Source organism: Sus scrofa, chromosome 1 (assembly GCF_000003025.6).
Source record: "Sus scrofa isolate TJ Tabasco breed Duroc chromosome 1, Sscrofa11.1, whole genome shotgun sequence".
Classification (NCBI taxonomy): domain Eukaryota; kingdom Metazoa; phylum Chordata; class Mammalia; order Artiodactyla; family Suidae; genus Sus; species Sus scrofa.
Genome location: NC_010443.5, coordinates 195,688,517 through 195,702,277, shown reverse-complemented (window position 1 = coordinate 195,702,277; position 13,761 = coordinate 195,688,517). Strand labels below are relative to the sequence as shown.

General features: G+C 34.0%; 1 long non-coding RNA gene across 1 annotated transcript in view; it reads left to right on the top strand.

The window, feature by feature from the left end:
• The window catches only part of LOC110257021, a 111,820-nt gene extending 98,316 nt beyond the window's left edge, over window positions 1-13,504 (top strand). Inside the window, exon 3 of the long non-coding RNA XR_002339173.1 lies at window positions 12,832-13,504. This is a non-coding gene — a long non-coding RNA (uncharacterized LOC110257021). The remainder of the gene's footprint in view (window positions 1-12,831) is intronic.

Here is a 13,761-nt window from a genome sequence, read left to right as displayed (position 1 = left end):
ACAAAAAAGGCAACCTAACTAAATAGGAGAAAATATTTGCAAATTTTGTATAACTTAATACCGAAAAAACATGCAACCCAATTAAAAAAATGGGGAGAAGACCTGGATAGATATTTTCCGAAAGATGATATACAGGTGGCCAAGTGGCACATGAAAAAAATGGTCAACATTACTAATCATCAGAAACATGCTAATAAAAACAAATATCACTGCATACCTGTCAAAATGGCTGTCACCAAAAGATCTACAAATAACAGATATTGTTGAGGATGTAGTGAAAATGAACCCTAATACACTGTTGGGGTTGTAAATTGATGCACCCATTATGAAAAATAGTTATGGAGGTTCCTCAAAAACTAAAAATAGAACTACCATAAATCATACAGTGATTCCACAACTGGATATATATCTGAAGAAAACAAAAACACCAATTGAAAAAAAATACAAGCATCCCAATATTCATAGGAGAATTACTTTCAGTAGCTAGATATGGAAGCAACCTAATTGTCCATCAATAGATGAATGGATGAAAATATGGTACACACACACACATGCACACACACACACTCACAAGGTAGAATATTACTCAGCCATAATAAAGAAAATTCTGTCATGTGCAACAATGTGCATGGACCTAAAATATATTATAATTAGTAAAGTAAGACAGAAAAAGACAAATATTGTATTACCACTTATATGTCAAATTTAACAAATAAATGAATGTATAAACAAAACAAAGATTCTCAAATATAGAGAACAAACTAGCAATTAGCAGTGGGGAGAAGGGAGTGGAGAAGGGCAAAATAGGGGTGTTGAGTGATATGAACTACTATGTTTAAAATAGATATATCATTCATCATAGGGAAATATACTTATTATTTTGTAAGAATTTTAAATGGAGTATAATCTATAAAAGTAATGAATTACAATGTTGCACACTTTAATATAATATTATAAATCAACTATACTTCAACAAAAAAAACTGAGTCCAGATTTTTTGTAAAATCTCCAGAACTTTAAATTTTGATGACTAGTTCAAAAGTTGGAAAATATTGTGTAAGGAAAACAAATCACATTTTCTGTCATAATATAGTTTGAGAGTTTCTTTTAAGTCTAAAATGTGATAAAAAGATATATAAATATAGCTGAGGTTATGTCTCATGTATATGAATTAGGAACTGGGTTAAAAATGAATTATGAAAGACATACTTTCCATTTAAGTTTATTTTTTTAAGATTTCAGGATTACACATGCTTATGGGCAACATAGCAGTTTGACTATTTGTAAAGACCTTAGATGTTATGAGGATGTAAGCATGGTATTATTTTGTTTTAGATTTATTTATTTATTTTAAAAATAAATTGGGAAACATTTGGCCAGAGACTTCTCTGCATATTCATGAAATTTTGAATAGAAAGTAAGAAATAATCTAAAGCAGCAGCCTCAAGAGAGAAAGTGTAATGGCTTGAGGTACAGGGCTGTGTGATTGAGGAAGTGGGGAAAGAGCTTCTGCCCAGGCTGAATAAGATAGCAATTTAACAGGATGGAGTTTTGATGACTGAGACACAGTGGAGAAGAGACTGGAGAAGGGCAAAATAGGGTGGTGAGTGATATGAACTACTCTGTTTAAAATAGATAAGCAACAGTATATATTGTTCAGCATAGGGAAATATACTTATTTCAGTATGCTAGAGTCACTGGAAAATGTTGGATATAAGAGACAGAAAGATCAAAAGAATAGTGGGAAGGGAATGGACATGAAAACATAGTGGACAGGTGTGGATGAATAGTGAAGAAAATACAGAATAGAGAATTGACCAGAATACAGGATTGGGACAACCAGAACCAGAGCAATAGGGGAGGGCATGCAATTCCCTTCATTTAGGATATATCCATTTACTTTTGTTGATCTTATGACTGTGAGAACAATTTTGAACAGAGGTCAAAATTGCAGAGAATGTGCTAACAACATAATAATGAGGAAAATCTGGAGAAACTAAAAAAAAAATCATAACTTTCCTTAAGATAATCAAAGATCCAACATTACAAGGTAATCAACTACCCTGAAACCCTCAAGGAGTTAAACACTTCCAAGAAGAAAACTGGATTCCAAAACTCTCTCACCTATGACCAAGTACAAGAAGAAGAGGTAGTTGACAAAAGGAAAGCCTTCTATCATATACAGGATGCTTCTCAGAATAGTGGGTGCTGAGATAATTACTAGTGTCAAGTCAGGAGACAGTAAAAATACCCTAAGTGGTGGTCCAAGACTGTAGAGATTATTGGCTATAGAGAGGGGTGAACAGTCACAAAGCCTCCTTTTAATATTCTGTGTTAACAAAAAAGCTTTATGTAACTGGAAGAGTGGCAAAAAGGCAAATCACATACAGAACATATAGATGAAGACACATTGAAGCTGAATGAGGAGTAAAGTTAGTCCTTTATTCCTGGAAGTTGTCAGAAACCATTCTGGCCTAAAAATCCTATAGATAACACCCTTTAGAAATCTCCTGATGTAATGGAAGTGGAAAGTTACTCCCAAGCAAGACCAATGGTTTTGCTGAATTTGGCTTGCTAGTATTTCTTAGAATTTTTGGCAACTATATTTATGAGGAATGTTTGTTTTTAATTTTTCTTATGACATGTTTGGCTTTGATATAAGGGTAATACTGAGTTATAGTAAGTTGGTAAGTGCTACAACATGCTCTATGTTTGGGAGAGTTTGTAGAAGATTGGTAATATTACTTTTTTAAAAAGCCATGTGCAAATGACTAGTATCTACTAGTTGCTGAGAGAAGAGTATTGAGGTTTAATTATAATTGAAGAACTTTATATTTCCATTTCATTTTTTTGTCTTTTTAAGGCCAAACCTATGGCATATGGAAGTTACCAGACTAGGGGTTGAATCAGAGCTGTAGCCAACAGCCTATGCCACAGCCACAGCAATGCCAGACTGAGCCACGTAGCATATGCAACTGACACCATAGCTCACAGCAATGCCAGGTCCTTAACCCACTGAGTGAGGCCAGGGATTGAATCTGCATCCTCATGGTTACTAGTCAGATTCATTTACTATGAGCCATGACAGGAACTCCATTTCATTTTTTATTACAGTTGATTTACAATGTGCCAATTTTTGCTGTATAGAAAAGGATCTAGGCATACATACACGTATATTCTTTTTCTCTTATCTTTCATCATTTTTTATTCCAAGATATTGGATATAATCCTCTGTGCTATAGAGTAGGGTCTCATTGCTCATCCATTCTAGATGTAATAATTCACATCTATTCACTCCAAACTCCCAATCCATCCTATGCCCTCCACAACTCCCTTGGCATCCACAACTCTGTTCTCTATGTCTGAGTCTATTTTCATTTTAGTTCTATCAGTTTTTTCTCATGTATGTAGAAGATTTGTTGTTATATGCATGCATGTTTGTCATAGTTGCTTTAATAAACCAATCTGTTCATTATTATCATTATTATGTAAGGTTCCTATTTATCTCTGTAGTGTTTTCTCTGAATTCTCTAAGTAGAAAAGCAAAGGCCACAACTAGATAAAAGAAAACTATAACAGAAAAGGCTCACCAATAAAGGCAAAGATATAATAAAATTAGAAAATCATTCCCACACAAATATGATATCAAAACCAGCAATTGTGAGAAGAGAAAGGTACAAATGCAAGATGCTAAAGACGCATTTGCAATTAAGAGACTAGTAACTTAAAACAATCTTTTATATGTATATACATATATGGAGAGAGAGACTCCAATATCAAACCCCGGTAATAACTGCAAATCAAAAATCTATAACAAACAGATAAAAAAAATTAAAAAGCAATCCAAACACAACACTGAATATAGTCATCAAATCACAAGAGAACAAGAGGAAAGGAAGAAAAAAAGCCTACAAAACCAGATCCAAAACAGTTAACAAAATGCCAACAAGAAAGTACATATTAATAATTACCTTAAATGTAAATGGACTAAATGTTCAATCCAAAAGGCACAGACTGACTGAATAGATAGAAAAATAAGACCTGTATATGCTATCTACAAGAGGTCCACTTCATATTCAGGGACAGAAACAGAATGAACGTGAGGGGACAGAAAAAAGTATTTCATGCAAATGGAAATCAAGAGAAAGCTGGAGTAGCAATACTCATATTTGACAAAATAAACTTTACAATAAAGACTGCTACAAGAAACATGAACACTATATAATGATCGAGAGATCAATCCAAGAAGATACGACAATTATAAATATATATGCAGCTAATACAGAAGCACCTCAATATATAAAGGCAACTGCTAACAGCCATGAAAGGAGAATTCAACTGTAAAACAATAATAGTGGATGAAGTTAACACCCCACTTCCATCAATGGAGAGATCATTCAGACAGAAAATCAGTATGGTATGCAGGCCTTAAATGACACATTAGACAAGATGGAATTGATATTTATTGAGCATTCCATTCAAAAGCAGCAGAGTGCACATGGAACATTCTTCAGGTTAAATTATATGCTGGGCAATGGGAAAGCCTTGCTAAATTTCATGTTGCAACAGAAGAAAGGGTGGGGGAAAAATATAATTGTAATGTATACATGTAAGGATAACCTGACCCCCTTGCTGTACAGTGGGAAAATAAAAAAAAATAATAAATAAAAAAATAAAAAAAATAAAAAAAGACAAAACAAAAACAACAACAACAACAAAAAAAAGAAAATTGAAATCATACCAAGATATTTTCTGACCACACTTTCGTGAGATTAGAAATAAACTATTGGAAAAACTGCAGAGAACACAAACATACAGAGGCTAAACAATATGCTAATAAATAACCAATATATCACTGAAGTTATCAAAGAAGAAATAAAATTATCTAGAGACAAATGACAAGAAAAACACTATGATCCAAAAACAGTTCAAAAAAGGAAATGTATAGCAATAAAATATTATCTTAGGAAACAAGAAAAATCTCAAACAACCTAACATTAGATCTAAAGTGACTAGAGAAAGAGAACAATTAAAACCCCAAATTAGCAGAAGGAAAGAAATTTTAAAAAATCAGAACAGAAATACATGAAATTGAGATAACTAAATGTTGATTCTTTGAAAAGATAAACAAAATTGATAAACCCCTCTATCCAGAGTCATCAAGAAAAAAAGGGAGGGCTCAAATCAATAAAATTAGAGAAAAACAAAAAAAGAAGGTACAAATGACAATACAGAAATACAAAGGAGCATAAGAGACTACAACAGGCAACTATATGCCAATAAAATGGACAACGTAGAATAGAAAAATTTTTAGAAGTGTACAATCTTCCAAGACTGAACCTGGAAGAAATAGAAAATATAAACAGAACAATCACAAATACTGAAAATGAAACTGTGATTAAAATACTTCCAGCAAACAAAATCCAGGACCAGATGGTTTCACAGGCGAATTCTATCAAAAATTTAGAGAAGAGTTAACACCTATTTTTCTGAAACTACTGCCAAGAAGTTGAAGAGGAAGAAACACTTCAAAACTCATTCTGTGAGGCCACCACAACCCTGATATCAAAACTAGACAAAAACAGCACAAAAAAGAAAATTACAGGCCCGTATTACTGGTGAACATATACACAAAATTCCCCAACAAATGCAATCTATCAATACATTAAACAGAGGAAACACCATGATCATGTGAGATTTATCCCAGCTATGTGAGATTTTTCAACATCTGCAAATCTATCATTTTGATACACCATTTTAACAAATTGAATAATATATCAATCATCTCAATAGATACAAAAAAAATTTGAAAAAAATTCATCACCCATTTATGATAAAACCTCTCTAGAAATTTGGCATAGAGGGAACCTACCTTAACATAGTAAAGGTTGTATATCACAAACCCAAAGCTAACATCATACTCAATGGTGAAAAGTTGAAAGCATTTTGTCAGATCAAGAACAAGACAAGGATATCCACTCTCACCACTTTTATTCAACATAGTTTTGGAAGTATAGCCAGAATAGTCAGAGGAGAATAAGAAATAAAGGAATCCAAATCTGAAAAGAAGAAATAAAAATGTTACAGTTTGCAGATGACATTATACTATAAATAGAAAATCCTAAAGATGCTACCAGAAAACTATTGGAGATCATAAATGAATTTGGTAAATTTGTAGGGTAAAAAATTAAATCACAGAAATGGCTTACATTTCTATACACTAAGAATGAAAGATAAGAGAGAAGAAATTAAGGGAAAAAAATCCCATTTACCCCACAACAGAAAGATTAAAAAACTAGGAATAAACCCGCCTAAGGAGAAAAAAAGAGCTGCACTCTGAAAACTATACAACGGTGATGAAAGAAATCAAAGATGATGCAAACAAATGGCAGTATGATACTCTTGGATTAGAATAATTAATATTGTAAAAATGACTATACTACCCAAGGCAAACTACAGATTCAATGTAATCCCTATCAAATTACCAACAGGATTTTTCAACAGAAATAGAACAAAAATAAAAATAAAAAATTTGTACAGAAACACAAAGACCCTGAATAGCCAAAGAAATCCTGAGAAAGAAAAATGCAACAGGAGGAACAAGGCTTCCTAGCTCCAGGCTACCCTACAAAGCTACAGTCATCAAAACAATATGGTTCTGGCAGGAAAAAAAACAGTAATATACATCAATGGAATAGGATAGAAAGAGCAAAAATAAACCCATCCACCTATGGATGGTAAGAATATACAGTGGAGAAAAGACAGTCTCTTCAATAATTGATGCTGGGGAAACCAGACAGCTACATGTAAAAGAATTAAATTAGAACATTCTCTAACACCATACACAAAAACTCTAAATGTATTAAAGATCTAAATATAAGTCCAGTTGATATAAAAATCATTTGAAGAACCCTCTTTGACGTAAATTGCAGCAATATATTCTTGGATCTACCTTCTAGAGTAATGAAAGTAAAAAAAAAAAATAAACAAATGGGACCTAATTAATCTTAAAGTTTTTTTTCACTGCAAAGGAAACCATAAACAAAATGAGAATATAAGAGACAACACACAGAATGGGAGAAAATATTTGCAAATGAGGTGACCAATAAGGGATTGCTCTCCAAAATATATAACATCTCACAGTTTTATTTTTAAAAAAGCAAAATAACCCAATCCAAAAATGGGCAGAAGTTCTAAGTAGACATTTCCCCATAGAAGACAGAGAGATGGCCAAAAAATACATGAAAAATGGTCAACATTGCTAATTATTAGAGAAATGCAACTCAAAACTACAATGAAGTATTACTTCACAGCAGTCATAACTGCCATCATCAGAAAGTCTACAAACAGTAAATTCTTGAGAGGGTTTGGAAAAAAGGAACTCTCTTGCACTGTAAATGGGAATGTAAGCTGATACAACCATATAGAGAACAGTATAGAGGCTTGTTAAAAAACTAAAAATAAAACTATTTTATCTAGCAATCCTACTCTTGAGCATATATCCAGAGAAAACCACAATTTGAAAATATACCTGTACCCAGTAGTTATTGCAACACTATTCACAGTAGCCAAGATATGGAAACAACATAAATGTCCCTTGACAGATGAATGGATAAAAAGTAAGTGGTATATACATACAATGGAATATTACTCAGTCATAAAAAAGAATGAAATAATGCCATCTGCAGAAAAGTGGGTGGACCTAGACAGAGATAACCAAACTAAATTAAGTCAAAGACAAATATCATATATCACTTGTATGTGGAATCGAAAAAATGATACCAATGAACAAATTTACAAAGCAGAAAGACTCACAGACTTCAAAAACAAACTGTGGATACCAAAGAGAAAGTTTGGAGGGAGGAGGGATAAATTAGGAGTTTAGGATGAACATGTATATACTACTATATATAAAATAGATAATCAACAAGGACCTGCTGTATAGCACAGGGAACTTAATTCAGTATTCTCTAATAAACTGTGTGGGAAAATAATCTGAAAAACAATGAATATAGGTATATTTGTAATTGAATCATTTTGCTGTACACCTGAAACTAACAAACATTTTTTTTTTTTTGTCTTTTTTCTATTTCTTTGGGCTGCTCCCACGGCATATGGAGGCTCCCAGGCTAGGGGTCTAATCGGAGCTGTAGCCACTGGCCTATGCCAGAGCCACAGCAATGTGGGATTGGAGCCACGTCTGCAACCTACACCACAGCTCACGGCAACGCCGGATCATTAACCCACTGAGCAAGGGCAGGGACCGAACCCACAACCTCATGGTTCCTAGTCGGATTCGTTAACCACTGCACCACGACGGGAACTCCTAACAAACCCTTTTAAAATCAACTATACTTCAATATAAAATAAAATTAAATAAAAAATACCTATTTATAATACCAACAGTAATTATACTAGGAATATAATGAGACCTCCTCAGACTGATAAAAGGAATCTCTAGAAAAATTTTACAGATAATAACATAGTTAATGGTAAAAGAGCAAGTGCTATCCTATTAATATGAGGAAAAATGTGTTATGTCTTCTCTTATCCTCTTCAACATCATACTAGGGATCATGGCTAAAACAATAAGGCAAGAAAGATAAATAGGAATGGAGAAAAAGAAAATTGTTCTAATTCATAATGATGTCATTATCTACCAAAAATTCAAAGTAATCTATGAAAAAACTACTGTCTAAGAAGTATCTTCACAAGTTTATAGAATACAATGTTAAAATTTTATATTTATGCTACTAGCAATGGAATTGAAATTGAATTTAAATACAGTACCACTTATAGTAGTGCATACAAAGTTAAAGCAATACATGTGTAGTGAACTTCCTGAGAATATGTAATTTAAATAATGATTTTTTTAAATATAAGGGACCAACTGTAAATAAAATATTTTTTTATTATTCAGCTATATCAGCAAAATTTCGTACATTGAAAAGACCATGAGCGGTGTTTGGAAAAGACAGTCTAAGTAAAAGTATCCCAAAGATCTCCTCTATGTCAGGGAGGAGGAGAATGGAGAGGTTAAAACATTTAAAAGTTACAATTTACTAGTAGAAACATATTGGTTGGAAATGTTTTTTAAATCTTAATTGTACATAGTAGTAAAAAAATATATGATTGATAATGAGTATTGAGAAAATAACAACAGTTAATGCAATTGAAACTCAGTGAAACCCTTAAGAAATGAAAAAAGGGGAGTTCCCATTGTGGCTTAGCAGAAATGACTCTGACTAGCATCCATGAGGATACAGGTTTGATACCTGGCCTCGCTTAGTGGGTTAAGGATCCAGTGCTGCCATGAGCTGAGGTGTAGGTTGCAGATGTGGCTTGGATCCTGAGTTACTATGACTGTGGTGTAGGCCAGCATCTACAGCTCTGATTTGACCCCTGGCCTGGGAACCTCCATATGCTGTGAGTGCAGCCCTAAAAAGCAAAAATGAACGAACAAAAAAGAAATGAAAAACGGTTATGAATATCAATTTGATGAAATTGCAAAACATAGGGAAAAGAAAAACCATAAAAGTAACATAAAATGAAAAATGACTATTAATACTATTAATAGTAACTAGTAACACATCCTCAAAGCAACAGTCCAGGTAAATAGGATCAATATCCCTGGTAATGACAACTAAAATGGCTTGAAAAAAAATCACCTTCTAAAAAGTTCAGAGACCTAACAAGAGGATGAAAAATTGCCAGACTGAGACTAGAAAGAGAACTACACTTCAGAGTTGAACCAGAACTGTTTGTTTTTTTTTTTTGCCTCAGGGGTAAATGCCCATCTAGAAAAGGGAGCTCAGAGACAGTTTCTGGTGAAGGGCAAGAGATGTAGGGTGTATGGATTTGAGTCTGAGCTTGTGGGGGTTAGGAGAGGGAGAAAGAACTTTTTCTTTTTAAGGGTTCTATCTGCAGCATATGGATGTTCCCATGCTAGTGGTCAAATTGGAGCTGCAGCTGCTGGCCTGCACTACAGCCACGGAAACACCAGATCCATACCACTTCTGTGACCTACACCACAGCTCACAGCAATGCTGGTGGATCCTTAACCCACTGAGCTAGGCCAAGGGCTGAATTTGCATCCTCATGGATACTAGTTGGGTTTGTAACCTGCTAAGCCACAAAAGTAACTCCAAGAACTTTTGTTTTTAACACTCTCTGCCACCCAGGGATTTTCCTCTGAGATCATTTTCTAATTTTTGGAATGTTGCTGAGAGGCTGACTATCTTGGTGTTCTCTTGGGGCAGAGCAATGAAGTTTGGAGTTTGGTACCCACTAACAGCAGAAACCCCAGTGTAACAATCCTGCTCTGGATTGGGACTCTGGAGAGCTATTTTTAAAAATGGTGGTACAGAATATGACCTGGTTTCCTATTTAGTTGAAGTAGAAAATTCTCAGCCCTTGGTCCTGAGAATGTTACTGCCCTCAGATGCCCTGCAAAAATAGCTAAAACCCTCCCTCAAAGAAGCCATCTAGATTTGAAATTATTTTGTAATAATATAATTTAGAAAATACTATTAATCATACCTGATGACAAAATTATCCAGAAACAGGAGAAGATACCTAGGGACTTCAGATAATAGAATGATCAGAAACACACTGAAAACAACACTTCTGTCTATTCCAGAGATAAAATTTATAATTGAAAAACATCAGCAAGGAACTGGAAATTAATGCATGTGATAGTAAAGCACTAAAAAGAACTAAATAGGAGTACCCGTCATGGTGCAGCGGAAATGAATCTGACTAGGAACCATGAAGTTGTGGATTCAATCCCTGGCCTTGCTCAGTGGGTTAAGGATCCTACATTGCTGTGGTTGTGGCATAGGTTGGCAGCTGTAGCTCAGATTTGACCCCTAGCCTGGGAACCTCCATATGCCATGGGTGCAGCCCTAAAAACCAAAAAAAAAAAAAAAGAACCAGGTAGAAATTAAAATGAAAAATTAATTGATGTACTTAACATAGATTAATAATTTGAAGATGTATTTGTGAACTGGGAGATATGTTAAAAGAAATTATCTACAGTCAAGTACTGAAACTAAAGATGGGAAATACAGAAGAATGGTAAGTGGCATACTTGATACAGTTAGAAAGTCTAAGATCTATTTAATTTGAGTCCAAGTAAATGAGTGGGGGGGGGAGAATGCAGATATAATATTTGAAGATATAATGGCTAAAAACTTCCAGTAACTGATGAATACATCAAATCACATATTTGAGGAGGATATATTTTTAAATACCTAAAATATGGATTCATGCATGTGTGCATAAAGTACACAGAAGTATATTAGAGTCAAACTTTGAAAACCGGCAATGAAAAATCTCAAAAGCAACAGAAGAAAAGTTAAACTGTCCTCAAATGTATGACAGATTGACAGCTAACTTCTTTCTATTACCATTGGAATCTAAAAGACAGTAGAAAAATATTTTTAAGCTAATAGAAAGTAATTAATGATCTAGAATTCTCTACCCAGTTATTATACCCTTACAGAATAAAATCAAAATGAAGATATTTTCAGATCAAAAAGCAAAACCAACAAACAAAAACTGAGAATGTCATCAGCAGACCCAAACTGAAAACTCTTAAAATGACTATCAGGGAAAAATGAAAAGATCTCAGATGGAAACTCCATTATAGTAGAAAATTTCTAGCTAATTCCACTTGAATAAGTAAAAGTACTAATTTTAATAGTAGAGTTAGAGATAATTGTGACAAATTATAAACAAAAAGTTTTATTTAACCAAGTAAAATTTTAAAATGCACATTTAGACATGAAATAGTTGAATACCTCATTTGATTTATGACTTTTTGAAACATAAATCTTAAAGTTAGAAATGGCATGAATTGCAGACACAAAAAAATGTTGGGGAAGAGCTTAGTCTCTGTTGATCGCATCCATATCTGCTGTAGATTCTCATGTCCTCAGGGGAGCAGAAAGTTTAGGAAATGAAGAAACTTGGCATAACCAGAATAGCTCCCAATACCCAACTTTCCTCACAGCTTAACTTTAGCTAAATATATACTTGATTTTGAGTCTGAATGTGGGATACTCAGGACAGGAATCTTCAGGACATCTGTTCCACCAATACAATTTCAGAGACCAAAAGCTGAGATATCTTTAAAAATTGCATAATTCTGTACCTACTTTCAATCTTCTGAATTAGAACATCTAAAGATAGGGTCCAGAAATCTGTCTTCCTAAAAACCTCTCAATCTAGCACTAAACTGAGAACAGGTACTTGGTAACCACACTTCAAGACCCATCTCTAACAAAATCTGCAATTCAGAGCTCTGATTAGTTCAGAACAGTGTGTTATAAAGAAAGAGCAAAAAAAGGACTATTACCCCAAAGGATCTTTCAGACTAATTGGGAGAAAAATGTATAGAGTAAGTTATATACTTATAAAGGCCATGACAAATGGAAGCATAGCACAGGGGAAAGTAAGGTGGAGTCAAGGAGGGCAACACAGCAAAGACAGCCCCTGATAAAAAGGGGGTTGAGTGAGAAGGATGGTCCAGGAAGAATTGTAAGAGGTGGATTTTCCAGAGAAAGGGAACGGTATATAAAAACCATGGTATATAAAAAAATCTTCATATTACCTTTATAGGCCCTTAAACCTAGGAGTGAATGAATGTCCTGCTAGGGAGACCTTGAGAGCTTCCATTTATAATAACAAAATTAACCCATATTAAGAATTTATGAAATTCTATGCATTTGTTTACTTGTGATTAATATACACTTTGGGGTATTCTCAAGTGGAACTCTGCTTAAATACTCTCTTCCCATCTCTCTTGCAACCACTTTCCTTTGATTACAGCCAATTTAAGGACCATAAGCCATTTGCAACCTCAACAGATAAACAGCAATTTGCAAGCTCAGCAGAGTACCAGTGCTGGTGGTGATGATGATACTCAGAAAGATCTCATACATGAACAGCTTTGCTAACCCTTGCTACTCGGCCTGGAGACTGGACATAGGACCAGAGGGATATGAGGAACTTGGAGAGGTGGTGGAATGGACACACAATACAGCCTGCATCTGAGGAGTCCCTAAAACACAGATACCATGGATTAACACTGAATTAAAACTAAAGAGGAGGGTTATCAGCCTTCATTCTGTGGGTTATACAAATAATTTATATATCTATTTTTAAATAAAATAAATTCTCTTGTGCTGATTTAAATGGATTTGTGGCACCAGGGACTTGCAATTTCAGTGCTACCAAGAAAGCTATTGCTGTTGCTATGGTTTTCATGATGTGGATGCAATAAACCCATGAAACTGCACACTGGTACACAATCATGCGATTCTACTGAAGCACATCAGAATGATTCTTCCTGTGTTTTATTTATTTTTTTTTTACTTTGAGAACCAGAAAAGCCTAAACCCACAAATCACAAATCAATGAAATTATAATAATAGAATAAATTTCTTGATTCCTATATTCCAATTACAATTTTATACATATTTTAGGAAGAAAATGTAAAACTTAATATACAAACAAGCTACATATTTTCATATATTATAAACCTTCCTTGATGCAGTTTTAATTTATTTTGCCCACTTCAGATTTCACATATTTTAATAGCAAGGAGAATGTTAGCAATATTTTATATTCTGTTGGAACCTGACCAAATACAATTCTTCATTAAACGCAAGGCAGGCTTGAGTATGTTATGTTTTTCCTAATAGAAGTAGCGGCATAATAAATGGTAGCTTTAAATCAATATTAGGTTTGCTAGTAATT